General features: G+C 45.3%; 1 protein-coding gene across 2 annotated transcripts in view; it reads right to left on the minus strand.

The window, feature by feature from the left end:
• ABR (ABR activator of RhoGEF and GTPase) overlaps nt 1-14,832 on the minus strand; it is a 294,763-nt gene that overhangs the window by 237,376 nt on the left and 42,555 nt on the right. Inside the window, exon 1 of one of the 2 annotated variants that reach the window (XM_036766142.1) lies at nt 2,617-2,708. The exons of the other annotated variant lie outside the window; for it this stretch is intronic. The gene's annotated coding sequence lies outside the window, so the exon portion shown is untranslated. Of the gene's footprint in view, nt 1-2,616; nt 2,709-14,832 lie in introns of those variants that run through there. 2 annotated transcript variants of the gene reach the window in all.

Here is a 14,832-nt window from a genome sequence, read left to right on the forward strand (position 1 = left end):
CAAGTCAGAAGCAAGTAGAGTCTTAGTCCTTTGGAACTGGGCTTGATCATTGTGTTGAGCAGAGCTCCTAAGTCTCTGAAAGTGGCTTGTCTTAACAATACTGCTGTTAATGTAGAGCTTGTTCACCCTTTCATTTCCGCAGACTCTGCTTGTCACTCAACCATCTCTACTGGGGAGACACCCTCCACTTACTTTACCCTGAGCCACCACCTCTCCCAGAAGCTGAGCTTCACTTCCAATCTCTAGCCCAGCGTGTGTATTCCACCAGCCTGACTGCTCTTGGCTGGGCTCCCCTAGAGCCCAGAAAGCCTGATATTGTACATTTGGGTACAAGTGTAAAGTACTTACTTCCCCTTCCGGCATCCAGACTGTCCACTTAGAATTGTTCCCCAGAGGACAACATCATGTACTGTTCCTTTCCTATGTGACCAGTTTGGTTTCTGAAGGTCAGGGGCAGCATCTCCCCTCAGAAGTCAGTGTGATTACCAAAGAGGTCAAGGGGAGGGTGGGAAGGGATGGGGTGACCAGTGGCTAGAATGTCACTAATATAGTTTTTTAACCTATTCTCTTCATCATAGATTTGGAACCAGAAGGGAAGCAAAGGTAGAGTCCAATTCCTCCCCATTATACGTATGAGGAAACTGAGTCTCAGAGAGGTCAGGTGGTATTAGGATCACCTCTATGGGCCTCAGCCTTCTCATCTGTAAAGGATCATACCAAATGGCCTTTGAGGTCCCTTCCCATCTCCAAAGCTATGATCTCATAAATCACTTGACCTTCCTGGGCCTCAGTTTCCTCATCTGTAAAATAAGGCAGCAGTCCTAGTATCTCTAGGACCTGGCACATAATAATAGGTGCCTAATGAAGATTTGTTGAATAACTGAATATTTTATGGACGAGGAAACCGAGGCTCAAGAAATTTAAGTGACTTGCCCAAGGTCACACAGGTAATACACACATCCTCTGATGCCAGAACTGGGGCTTCTTTCACTGGACTGCACTGCCTCCTGCCATGGTTCTGGACCTATAATCCACCTCCCTGGGCCTCAGTTTCCTCCTCTGTAAACTGAGAGGGTCAGATCAGATGGCCTCAGAGGTCCCTCCCAGCCCTCTGGTGGTGATCCTATGAGACCTAATCTCTGTAGGTCTGTCTGTTTCTTCTGTAGAATGGGTGGGGGTTGGACAGCTTCTGAGGTCTCTTGCAGCTCTCAATCTAGGATCTGTGAAGTCAGAAGGAGCCATGCTTCCTCTTCACAGACCTGTGATTAACTCCCTGTCAGCTTCACAGTTCTGCTGGGGGGAGGAGTGGAGAGAGAGAGAGAGAGAGAGAGAGAGAGAGAGACAGAGAGAAGGGAGGGGGAGAGAGAGAGAGATGGGGGGAGGGAGGGAGAAGGAGGAGGGAGAGAGAGAGAGAGAGACAGAAAGGGAGGGAGAGAAAGGGAGGGAGGGAGGGAAGGAGCACCTTGGAGCTGGGGAGGCCACCCAGCTTCCCACTGTCACTGGGCGGTACTGCCGGGATTCAAGCAGACACAGCAACAGCCTCTGGATTGGCCCTTTGCTAAATCAGCCACAAATAGGAAAGGAGCTTGGTGGGAGAATGCAAAAAGAGTGAAGGAGCTGGACAGGACATCAGGTCCCATCAGGCACAGATGATTCAGCAGGAATTGAGAATCGGGCCCAGAGGAAGCAGAGGACATCTCCACCACTCCTGGGACCATCCTACAGCTGAAGGAGAATCAATCACAGTGCTCTGGCAAGGTGGGGTGGTCCACTCTTCCCCTCCCTGTTGGCTATATTTACACATCACCCCATCACCATCCCCAAGCTCTACCCCAAACCTGGCATAAAGAATGGGCTTTGGTTTTCTTCATTTGCCCCTTTCCTTCCCTCCCTCCTCCTTTCCTCTTTGCTATTCCTTGGGAGATTGAGGCAGCAAAGATAAACACAAACCATTCCCCAATTATTCACTTCCCAGAACAAAGTTGTGAGTCAGCCTGAATCATCAGAAGGCTCTGGAGCATAGGCAGGATGTAAAGAAGCACTGCAATTAGCCCCTAGTCACTATCACCAGGAGAGCCGAGACACTCCTACCCCAGGACCTGGCAGTGCAGCCAACCACTGGCTCCCCCTTCCCAGTGCTGCCCTCCGCCCTTCTCTTTCCATACGGAATTGTGGAGGACATGGTAAATGGCTTGGCTAAGGGCTAACAACTGTATCTCTAATATCGTCTCTTGCCTCCTAAGCCTATCACTGCCTCTTACCTCTCCAAGCCTCAGTTTCCTCTTCTGTAAAACAAGGGAGTTGGACTAGATGGCCCTATCCATGATCCTATGACCTGGCTCTGAATCATGCCTTTGTTTCTTATTACCTATGTGACTTTGGACAAGTCACTTCTCTCTCACCCCCAATGTCCTTCTCTTCAAAGTGAAGATGTTGGCCCAGGTGTCCTCTAGGGTCCCTTCAGCTCTAAAGATGAGATCTTAAGTCCTTAATGGATTCCTTCAGAACATTCACAGTTTAAACAGCCACAATGGGCTTTCTGCAAACATGTCAAAGGCTCTTAGTCAGAACTGGACCCCACTGCACTGCCCTATGGTCCCCTTCTTGTTTACTTACCAGAAAGTCCCCATCCCGCCTCTGCAAGAAGAGAGGCTATGATGGGTGAAGAAGGGGCTCCACACAACCAGGACAAAGTTCAATGGCTCCAACTTTCTTACTGGCTCTAAGCAGAGCAGGTGAACGAGCAGCCAGCTGGTCTGGGAAGGCAGGCAACCATCTGCAAACAGTGACCGGCGCTCAGTTGTGATCCAAGCACGTGCCTGGCCCCTTCCTGCTGGGGCTGGCCCTGCCCTCGGCTTTCTTCAGCCAGCGTCCTGCCGAGTGACATCCCAGCTCAGAGCTCTCGGAGCTGTGACGCCACCAGCCTAGGCTGGCACTGGCCCCGATGGGCCTCAACAGAAGGGAGGGCAGTGGGGGCTCAGGCTCCGGCTCTGGGCAGCCTGGCATCACAGAAGAGGGTAGCAAGGGCAGAAAAGCAGCAGCGAAGAAGCCAGTGGGCTTGCTCCCTCAGATTCTTCTTTTTCCCTTTCTTATTGAAATTGGCCAGAGAGTGGCAGTGTCTCTTTAAGGACCAGACCTTCAAAGCAAGTTCCAGCTGCAGTCCTCGATCCCTGGGCCCCTGATGCAGTATGGAGGAGCTCCCAGGTACCACCTGGTGGTCAAGCTGTAGAAGTGCCATCGAGAATACCTGCATTCATCACCCAACACCCCCCATCTTCAACTAACAGAATCCCCACCTACCCACCCGCCTGCTGTCCCAACAAGCACCCGACAGCTGACTGAGTGTTGGCTTGACCCTGCAGCACCTTGCTTGTTAGCAAACAAGGTTGAGGGTTCCAGGCATAAGGGGCAATGCCTGAAGAAGGCATCTCTCCAATGGGAGAGGCAGAATGATAGCCAATAGAAAGGATGCTAGGCTGAGAAAGGCCACTCAGCCCTAGTCCCGTCTGGGCCAGTCAGTCAACAAGCATTTCCGGGGGGAATCTTGTTTTTAAATAGTGGTGGGCTTAGGGTCTCTTTCATTAGACAGGAAGTTCCCTGAGGGCAGGGCCAGTCTTTAGGCTTCATTTGTATTCACAGAGTTTAGCACAGTGTCTGGCACCCGGTGGGTGCTTAATATATGTTCACTGTCAGGGCACCCGGAGTGATTCCAAGAAAAAATTAAAGGGTCCCTGCCCTCAAGAAGCTTATTTTCTATCTGACTGGGACGACTGCTCAATTCTGTCAGAGGACCTGACTATTCAAATCCTTGGCTCTGGACAACTCACTGACCATCTCTGGGCCTTAGTTTCCTCCATTGTAAAATGAGAGGATTGATTCAGATAGATCCCTTCCAGCTCTAGCGTTCAGATATATGACCTTGTTTAAGTCACTTAAATTCCCCTCAGTCTCTGTTTCCTCTTCTGTTGAACGAAGAAATTGGACTAGATGGCCTCTTATATCCCTTGCATCTCTAAAATGATGAGCCTATAATAGAGAAGGAAGGAGCCCACCGACTCCAGGGGCTAAGAGGAAATCCAGAGGAATATCAGGGAAAAGTGAGAGTGATAATGGAGAATCTAGCAACCCTTGGGACAACTGACTGCCACTTCAAGCTTCAGCTAAAGGGAGAACAGGGGGTAGTTTTCATTTTTAAAAAGAGAAGAAAAAAAGGAAACCGAAGGTGCTAAAATTATACCTGTGTGTATGTATGTGTGTGTAAGCATGCGATATCACTATTTCAATCTGGGGGAAATGGAGCATTAGCACCTCAGTGACCATCTTTGTATCTATTAACACCCACCAGAACCACACACACTTAACAGGCTTCAGGCTGCCCTTTTGCAACATTCATTTCTCTTTTCTTTTTCTTTAAGGAAAATTCTTGATGTTCACTTGAGATTTCACCTGGATAAGCATAGTGGGCACACAGCTTGGTATGCCCTGGGCCTGGATTCCACTAGGGATGAGTCAAAGATGAGTCTGGCCAGAGTTACTTGAGCTGTAAGTCAGATGTGTCAAACATGCTGCTTGGAACACCTTATTAAAATGTAATTGGGAAATGTTTAGCAAAACAAAAAGACAATACAATATAGATAATGTGAATTTGTGGTTTCCTGAGTTAATCTGTGCTCTCTTTGAGAGTAAGTAACTCAGGGCTCGCACTTTATCTCCTGCTAAGCTTCTGTGATGTGACCTCTAAGTTTAGGATCCCTGGGCCTCGGTTTCCCACTCTGTAAAATGAAGAGGTTAGCCTCTAAGGTTTCTTCTAGCTTAAATCTTTGATCCTCAAAGCCTTGACGTAATGGGTGGTTAGCCTCAATACTAGCCATATTCCAAAGGGACTTGTAAGAAGCAGGGAGACTGAACTCAATTTGTTACTGAATCAGTAGAAAAAGGTGTCCTCTAGAGCTGTCCTGGACCTTCTGCTCCCCTCTATCTACATTCTCCCCCTTCCTAAACTCATCAACTCTCATGGGTTCAAGTATTTCAGCTCCCAGCTCAGACTTACTAGCCATGTGACAAATCACTTAACTGACAAAAGCTGCAGAGCAGATGGTTTGGGGATGATAAATGGCTCTAAGACAGTGGTTTTCTTTTTTCTTTGTTTTATTAGTATGCTGTGTTTTTATATCACCTTTATTTCTGAATACATCTCTCCACCTCTCCTATCCACAAATCATCATCTCTCGTAACAAAGAAAAGAAGCAATTTATCAAAACCTAGGCTGACAGAGTATGTCATACTCCCAACACATAGTCCTCCACGCTTCTGCAAAAAGGGGAGAAAAGTGAATCTTCTCAACTCTCCTCCAGTGCCCAGCTTGGTCATTAAATGACACAGTATTCACTTTCACATGGGGTTGTTTTCATTTTTTCCATTTACATTGTTGGAGTCTTTTCCTCTTGGTTCTGTGTACTTCACTCTGTATCAGTTCATACACATCTTCCCATACTTCTCTGAGTGGTAATATTTCATTATATTGTGTCAGGTACCTCAGTTTATTTAGCTATTCCACAACGGTCACCTACTAGTGATTTCTGGTTCTCAATCTTTACAAAAAGTGCTGCTATGAATATATGGAAGTACATGAGACCTTTCTTCCAGTGAAATAGTGATTCTTCACCCTTTGTGGTAGGGACCCCTATGGGGCTATGGAGTTAATATACAAATACAAATCTATACAAAAGTAAGCCCACTGTTTTTCAAATAGCTGTAGACCCTGCAGTGATGAATTCAACATAAGCCTGGATTCAAGTCCTTGCTGGCCCTTGAACAAAACACTCCTTCTCAACTCTGGGCATTTTCTCTGCCTGTCCCCCTTGCCTGGAATGCTCTCCATCCTCGTCTCCACTTCCTGGCTTCCTCCAAGCCCAAGTTAAAACTCCACCTTCTACAGGAGGCCTTTTCTATTAAGCCTTTTAATTCTAGTGCCTAGTCTCTGTTGATTATTTCCATTTTGTCCTGCCTATGGCTTGTTCAAGATGACAATGCTTGATTCACTATGAACCCCTGACACTAAGTCCAAGGACCCCCTAGCTTTCAGGTTGGAAACCACTGCCCTGGGTACTTTTCAATCACACATCTAGGAGAAGCCTAGTCAGACTACCTCACTACATAGCTCACCTCCTCTGTGAACAGGGGACTGAATAAATGGTAACTTGGGATGCCATCTCTGCATGGTGTCAACCCATAAGGGGTCTGGGTGTCAGCTATTGTTCTCAGCCTTGTTCTTAGTTCATAGGATACAAACTGAATTTGATTTTTAGAAAAAGTTTAACATTTTTATCAAAGATTTATCAAAATTTCTGGATAACAGAAAGCTGAAAGGATTGCTAACAAACTGGAAAAGAGAACCAGGAGCCACAAATATCTCAACAGCCTAGAGCAATGGGCTAACTCTAATAAAGTAAAATTTTAATCGACACAAACATAAATTTCTACATAGGTTTAAAATATCAAATATAAGATGGGAGGGATAGAAATAGCCAATAATTCAAGTAAATAAGACCTATGGGCTTTGAGGACTGCAAGCTAAATGGAAATCAACAGTATAACCCAGAAGCCCAAAAGCTACTTAGGACAAGAATTTACTTTAAACAGAAGTACGATATTGGTACAGTGGAAAGAACATTGGATCTAGAAACAGAGGTCCTGGGTTCAAATCCCCCACTCTGATGCTTACCACCTATGTGACTTCCTGCCATTTTACTTCCCTGCACCTCAGTTTCCTCATCTGTAAAATGAAGGAGGTTGGAGTAGGCGGCCTCTAAGATCAATGATCCTATAATCCTAAGAATGAGGGAAGTGCTAGCCCCACCATGCTCTGCTCTGGGCAGACCAATATCTGGAATACTGGGCCCAGTTTCCTTCTAAAAGCTTTACTGATATCTGTGTCTTATCCCTCCCAGCTAGGTAATAGTTACACCTATCATGAGTCTCTCTATTGCCCTTGGGGTCCAAAAAATAACTTGTGAGGTCAAGATGTTCCATGACTCACAATCATAGAGCACTACCAGGATAATAATGGTGTTAGAAAGATGGAGGTGCTTGGGAGAACTGTGATCATTGGGTGATTTCCTAAATACAATCCAGCCTGTTCCCTTCCTCCTGGTTAATTCTGGGCCTAACTCATTAACCATTCATCTGAAGGGCTGAAAAAGCAATCCTTTTATTTCTCCCTAATTGATTTTCTGTCCCACTCAACACATCAGCTACTCCAAACCTTCAAGCCCCACACCAGAGCCCTCCTCCCACCCTCTCAGCTGAGGACCTCCCATATTCCCTGCTGAGAAAATCCAAACCATTTGTCATGAGCTCCCTTTCCTTCCATTCTCATCTCACAGTCCACTGACACCACCTCCCACCACCTCTTGCTTCACTCCAGACTCTGCTGAGGAGGTGGCCCTTCTCAACACAGCATCTTGAATCCCATCCTCCCCAGCAGATTGCCCCCACTATCACCTCCCCCCACCCCCAATCTTCAGTCTCTAACTGATTCCTTTCATTGCTGCTGACAAATATGCTCAACTCTCTCCTCCTTAAAAACTCGCCCAAGATCCCACCATCCTGGATTGCCTTAGTCCTAGAATTAATTCTCTTCCTTCTCAGCCAAGTTCCTTGAAAAGGCTGTCTACACACTCACTGCCTCCAATTCTCCTCTCATTGGCTTCTAAGCCCTCTACAATCTGAATTCTGACTTCATCACTTAGCTGAACCCACTCTCTCAGAGTTCCCATGCTCCCTTTCATTGCCAGACCTAATGGTCTTTTCTCAATCTGCATGGTTCCCAATTCTCAGAAGCATTTGATGCTGCTGAGCCTCTCTCCTCCTGGCCACTCTCTCTTCTGAGAGTTTTCATGCCACTGTTCTCTTGGCTCCCCTCTACTCTGGCTGACCACTCCTTCTCAGTCCACACTGCTGGATCTCTAGGTATGCCATACTCTCTGATGGTGGATGTACACCAGGGCTCATTTTGTACCATCTCACTTGGTGGCATCATCAGCTTCTGTGAGTCCAGTTAGTATTTCCATACAGATGACTCCCAGATCTAGATATATAGCCTTAGTCTGTCTGTCTGTCTCTGTTGCTCTCTCTGTCTCCCCCTCTGTCTCTGTGTCATTCTCTCTGTCTCTGTCTGTCTCTGTCACTCTCTCTTTCCCTCTGTCTGTCTCTCCCTCTGAATCTGTCTCTCTGTTATTCTCTCTGTCTTTCCCTCTGTCTTTGTCTGTCTCTGTCACTCTCTCTGTCTTTCTCTGTCACTCTCATTCCAGTTTCATATAACCATCTGTCTCTTGATCATTTAAACTAGATGCCCTGTAGGCATCTCAAACTCAATTGGTCCATTACAAAGTGTATTGTCTGCCCCCTCCCCAAACCTAGCCCTCCTTTGGACATCTCTATTTCAATCCAGGGCACCACCATCTTTCCAGTATCCATGTTTACCACCTTGATGTCATCCTCTACCCCTAGCCAATCAGCTACCACATCTCATCATTTCCATCTCCATATCTCTGTGTCCTCAAAGAGAGCCTCCATCCCAGTTCAGGTCTTTCTCAGCTTTGACCTGGACTCTGAAATAGCTTCTGGATTTCTCTCAAGTTCTCTGTCCTTCACATAGTTGGCCTTCCTGGAGACCATCCTAGAGGTGCGAAGTGATACAGTGAGCTGAACCCTGGGCCTGGAGTCAAGAAGACTTAAGTTCTAATCCAGCTTTAGACACTTTCTTGTTGTGTGACTCTGGGAAAGTCATTTTGCCTCAGTTTCCTCCGCTGTAAAATGAGAATGATAGCACCTACCTCCCAAGTTTATTGTGAGCATAAAATGAGATAATATTAATAAAGTGCTTAGCACAGCGCCTGGCATATAGTAGGTGTTTAATAAATGCTTGTTTCCTTCTTTTACTCTTTCTTTCCTACCATTCTTCACACACAAGGCACTTTACTTAATTTCCACGCCTTGCCACTGGCTGTCTACCATGTCTGAGATGCTCTCCTTCCTAATTTCTACCTTTTGGAATCTCTGATTTTCTTCAAGACTCAGCTCTAACACCTCCATTCTGCATGATCCCTTCCTGGGATCCTGTAAGTGTTGGTGCCTTCCCTTCCCCCAAGGATTTGGTATCTGCATCATAAATGTTGTGTATGTAGCTGTATATGTGCATGTTATCTGCCTCATTAGGGCAGGGATGGTTTTATTTTTGTCTTTTTATCCCTAACACCTAGCACAGTGCTTGGCACATAGGAACAAACATAGCATATGCCTGATGATTGGCTGATTGACCATATAGGCCATCTGATCTGACCCTGGCATTTTAATGGATAAGGAAAGCGAACCCCAGGGAAGGTTCCCATAGACAGGATGTGGAGGTCCTAGGTCTTCTGACTCCAGATCCAGCCCTCTCTGTATCCCATCATGCTGCTTTACTCCTATGGCTGAATATAATCAACACTGTATCACCAACAAAGAGGGCCTCTGGAGTACCCCACTATCCAGACAGAATTCCTCTCCCTCTCTGTCACTGGCAAATGCCTTTGGTGAGGATCCAATTCCCTAGGATCCTAGATCCGGGGCCCAAAAGTGCTTCAGAGGCCATGGAGGCCAACCCCAAGTTAGAGGAGGGCCAAAGGCCCAGAGAGGCTGTGACTTATCCAAGGCTACACTGATGTCGTTGGTCAGTCATTTTTCAGTTCTTAAGGTTCTTTTGTGTTACAGAACCCTGTGGAGAAGGCTCTGGACCCTCTCTCAGAATCATGTACTTAATGAATAAAACACCCATTTGGGGTTTTCTCAGCAAAGATACTGGAGTGGTTTACCATTTCCTTCTCCGGCTCATTTGGCAGATGAGGAAACAGAGGCAAACAGGATTGCGTGACTTGCCCAGAGGTACACAACTAGTAAGTGTCTGATGTGGGATCTGAACTCAGGTCTTCCTGACTCTAGGCCCAGCGCTCTATATACTATGGCACCACCTAGCGGCCCAAACAAGTAGTAAACAGTTATCTATATACCTACAGTTAGAAGGGACCTCTGATGTTATCTACTCCAATCCTCTCACTTTAACAGTTGAGGAAATTGAGGCCCAGGGAGGTTCCAGTGACTTGCCCAACATTATCCATGGAGTATGGCAGGCGGGACTTAAAGCCAAGTACCCTGACTTTAGGACCAGTGAAGCTTCTAATACACTACACTGCTCTATTTCCCCCCACACCTGAAAATCATAATCACAAGATTGTTGAACAAAGGAGTGAGAGCAGCTCCAAATGGAACAATGCCCTGCCTTGGGAGGCAGGGAGTCATCCTCGGCACTAGGGCTCTTCAACCACATGTCTGACAAAAGCAGAAATACGAAGTAAGACAGAGAGAAATCAAGTGAAGTATGTCGTTTGGGCATTAGGTACAGCTTGGTCTCAATAGCCTCCAACATCCCTGACAACCCTGGGATTCTCCAGCTCCATTTCAGTCTCTAGCTCCAGGGTTCTTAACCTTCTTTTGTGTCACAGAATCCTGTGGAGAAGCCTCTGGACCCTCTCCTAGAATCACGTATTTAATGTATAAAATATATAATATTATTTGAAAACAATTAATTATACTGAAATATAGTTATCAAAAAAAGGCTGCTAGGTATCACCGTGAATAGAATGTTGGGCCTGAAGTCAGGAAGACTTACCTTCATGAGTTTGAATCCAGCCTCAGACACTTATTAGCTGTGTGAGCCTCAGTAAATCACTAAACCCTTTTTGACTCAGTCTCCCTCATCTGTAAAATAACCTGGATAGGGAAATGGCAAACTACTCTTATATTTTTTTCTTTTTTAAAATTAATTTATTTTTAGTTTTCAACATTCACTTTCATAAGATTGAGTTCTAAATTTTCTCCCCCTCCTTTCCCCCCTCCCCAAGATGGCATGCAATCTGATATAGGCCGTACATATACATTCATATTAAACATATTTTCACATTAGTTATGTTATAAAGAAGAATTAGAACCAATGGGAGAAACCACGAGAAAGAAGAAACAACAACAAAAGAGAGAAAATTGTCCGCTTCGCTCTGCATTCAGACTTCACAGTTCTTTCTCTGGATATGGATGGCATTTTCCATCATGAGTCTTAGAATTGTCTTAGACCTTGCATTGCTGAGGAGAGCTAAGTCTATCAAGGTCAGTCATCGCACAATGTGACTGTTACTGTTACTCCAGTATTTTTGCCAAGAAAACCCCTAATGGGGGTCCCAGAGAGTTGGACACGACTGAAACAACTGAACGACAACACAGTTATCAAAATGTTTTTTTTTACAAAATACAAGTTCACGGACCCCAGGTTAAGACTCTGATCTGGAAATTCATGGCTAAAATGAGGAGAACATGTGGGCACAGGCGATAAGGCTGATACAAATCGGTTAGCTGAGCTCTTTCCTCAGCCGTGCTTTCATCGGGACTCAGGGCTAAGCCACAGAGCTCCAGGGGAAGGGGGAGGGACAAGGATGCAGCTCTCATCCCTCTCTCCTCTACATCAAAGCCCTGGGTTTTGAACTTCTCTAAAGGCACCATCTTTCTCCCTGAGGGAGAACTCAGTCTTCCTCCCCAGCAGCTTTTGGGGAACTTGCTTATCTGAACAGCCCCCTCCCCCTCCTCACTCCTTTGAGGTTCCATTTGGGCATCAACTCTTGTGGCAGTGAGTTCCAAACTGTTTTTATAAAGCACCCCCATCTCTCAAAAACATTTGAGCACACAACCCCCAATGTGTACTTACTAATTTGCAAATTATATATGCATGCGTTACTTTACTAATAATTCTGCACGTTATGCCCCTTACACAAAAATATAAAGGACAAAAGAATGAGACAAAAATGAGCTAATGATTGACCCTAAAAGTAACAGGGAGGTCAGAGAGTTCAGTGAGTAGCAAGGACAATATGGTGCAGGACTGGGCTTTAGAAAATCACTTTGACAGCTTTGTGGTGGCTAGATTGGGGTGGGAGACCAATTATGAAGCCATCATAATAACCCAGGTGAGAAATGACCAAGGCATGAACTTGAGTAGGGTCCCTTGTGTGAGTAGAGAAAAGGGGGCAGATGTCAGAGATGTGAAGGTAGAAAAGCCAAGATCTGGCAGCTGTCTGGATGGTACTAAGGTTGTGTACTTGGGTGACTGGAAGGATGCTAGTATCCTTGACAGAAGGAGGGAAATTCAGAAGAAGGATCAGATTAGAAGGAAAGATAATGTAACAAGAGCCGAGATGCAGATCACATCCTACCAACCATGTGAGATTCACTGTGTCCCACATGAAATGAAAAGGTGGGAGTGGGGCTCTTGCTTAGCAGTCACTGCCCCCAAATGCAGAGCCTGACAGCCATGACATGATCTGAGGGTAGGTATGCTCAAGTGGGAGGGGGAGAATTTCAGAATGGTGCCCAATGCTGTTCAATGTTGAATTCGATTCTAAGTACCCTGTGGGTACATCAGGCTCAGAAGGGAAGCTGGGAGCCTTCACAAGGGGAAACAGCAGGGCACTGGAGTTAGGGAGTGCCAAGGGGATAGGGATAGGTATGAAGACCAACCCCTTGACTAATTACATCAGGGAGAGTGGGATTCAACCCATTTCACCACCCTCTGACCCCTTGGGGTCAGGCCATGGCCCCCACTCTTGTTCTCTCCCAGAGCATGAGGCTTGGATTCAGCTTCCTACCTATTCTGAAATTGGGATGGATATCAGTAAAATATTCTTTAAAGTAGATTACTGACTTTTTGTGGTAGAAAAAGGCAGGAAACAAAATAAATACCCTGCACATGAGGAACAGCTATAGAGACTGTGAGGATGTAATGGGCTATTACTTCACCAAAAGAAACAATGAATACAATGAATTCAGAGATGAAGCAAAGAGATTTTGGAATGATAAGACTAAAGTAGGCAGAACCAAGAAACTAATACGAACAATGATGATAATAGAGAAAACAAAATATAACACAACAAAAATTAAACTGAGCGCTGCAAAATTATAATAACCAGCTTTGGCCCCAGAAAAGAGAGGATAAGAAAATGCCCCCTTCTTCTTTCTTGGCAAAAGTAGGTGACTAGGGGTGAAGAACAGTGCATATACTTTCAGACATGGTTGATGTATTAATTGGTTTTGTTCCACTGCTTTTTTTGGTCTTTTTTTAATCTTTGTTACAAAGGATGTTTCTCTGGGGAGAAGAGGGGAAGGGTATACTGGGAAATGATGGCGTTAGAAAAATGAAAAGTAATAATAAAAATAAAATTTTAAATTTTAAAAATTAAATTGAGTTACTGAAACTACCTCTAGTCTTCTCAGTCCTCATTATGGTCATTGTGTATATTGTACTTGCTGTTCTACTTACTTCATTCTGCATCAGTTCTTCTACATCTTCCCAAGCTTCTCTGATTTCTTCATATTCATTGTTTCTTATAACACATATTCCATTACATTCATGTACTACACAGTCTGTTTCACCATTGTCTGATGGACATCAACTTTGTTTCCAATTCTTTTCTACCACCAAAGTCAGCATTCTGTATTAAAAAACATTTTCCAAATATTCACCCCTATTTCAGAGCAAGTAGAAAACCCAGTCCAAGCTTCATTTTCCAAAGGTCAATCTGACTAGAGAGGACTCACAGAGTACAAAGGTACGTAAAACAACGTTCTGAGTTGTCTCTGATTCCTAGTTCTACCCACAACTTCCTGGGTCAGGGTCAGAGCCACATTTGCCAATCCTAGATCTGCCTCCAATTTCCATCCTTATTAGCCCTTAGTCAGGATGAGGCTCTGCCCTTTTCTCTCCTAACTGCCTACTTTGGAAATTTCAAAGCCTCCATGAGGTCATCTTCTCTGATTCTAAAGAAGTCAGAATTCTCATGCCTAGTTCTCAGGGATATGACAGTGCTCAGTTCCCTTTCACCTCTCACCAAACCATTCTATTCTTATAACAGTTTCTGTCCTTGTTGCACAAGTTCCCATCTTCTAGAAAAATCACACACCAGTCACATGAGTATGATGACAGAAAAAGAAAATGCTGGCACTGTGTGAGATCTCCCCACTCCAGCTCCTATGGTTGACTTCCTAGCTACCAAACCTAACTCCCTACCTCTAACACTCCCCAAGGAATCTGAAGACCCCCCAACTCAGGACAGTCAAGTCCTGAAGAGAAGGCCAAAGTCTGGCTTTTAGCTTCTACCCAGAAATGGAGGAGAGATCAGGTATGCTGAGAAGGGGGACTCTACTAGGCATCCTGCTAGCCCACAGCCCCTCTCCCAGTTCTGAATGGAAATCAAGGTCTGATTTGCAGCTTCCACCCAGAGTAGGAGGAGAGGGAGAGACACCAAGAAGGAAGACTCTCCCAAGCATCCTCCTGGCCTACAGCAGCATCACAATTCAAGCTATTGTATGGAGAGCATCTTGTCACCTCTTCCCTTATCAGCTGGGGATGATCAGTGCATCAGGGCCTAAGGTTCCCCGATTCTTGGCACAAAGATTTTATGGGAAGTCAGTTCAGAGTCTATGTGAGGTGCAGCCATACCAGGAAACTCCAAGATGTCATCATTGGGAGGAGTTAGAAAATAACCGCATTGAAGCCTTAGCTTTTTTTTCTGGGGGAAAAAGAAGAATGAAAGCAGAAGGAAGAGAAGGGTTTAAAGAGATGTTGTCATACTGAATATTCATAATTTCCAAGCTACACAGAGAGAAAAAACTTCAGAAGAGACACCTAGCAGAAGAAATGAAAACCCCATGAGAAAAGGATGAGGTACATATGATAACCACCATCCCATCTGC

The sequence above is a fragment of the Trichosurus vulpecula genome, chromosome 7, assembly GCF_011100635.1.
Source record: "Trichosurus vulpecula isolate mTriVul1 chromosome 7, mTriVul1.pri, whole genome shotgun sequence".
Classification (NCBI taxonomy): Eukaryota; Metazoa; Chordata; class Mammalia; order Diprotodontia; family Phalangeridae; genus Trichosurus; species Trichosurus vulpecula.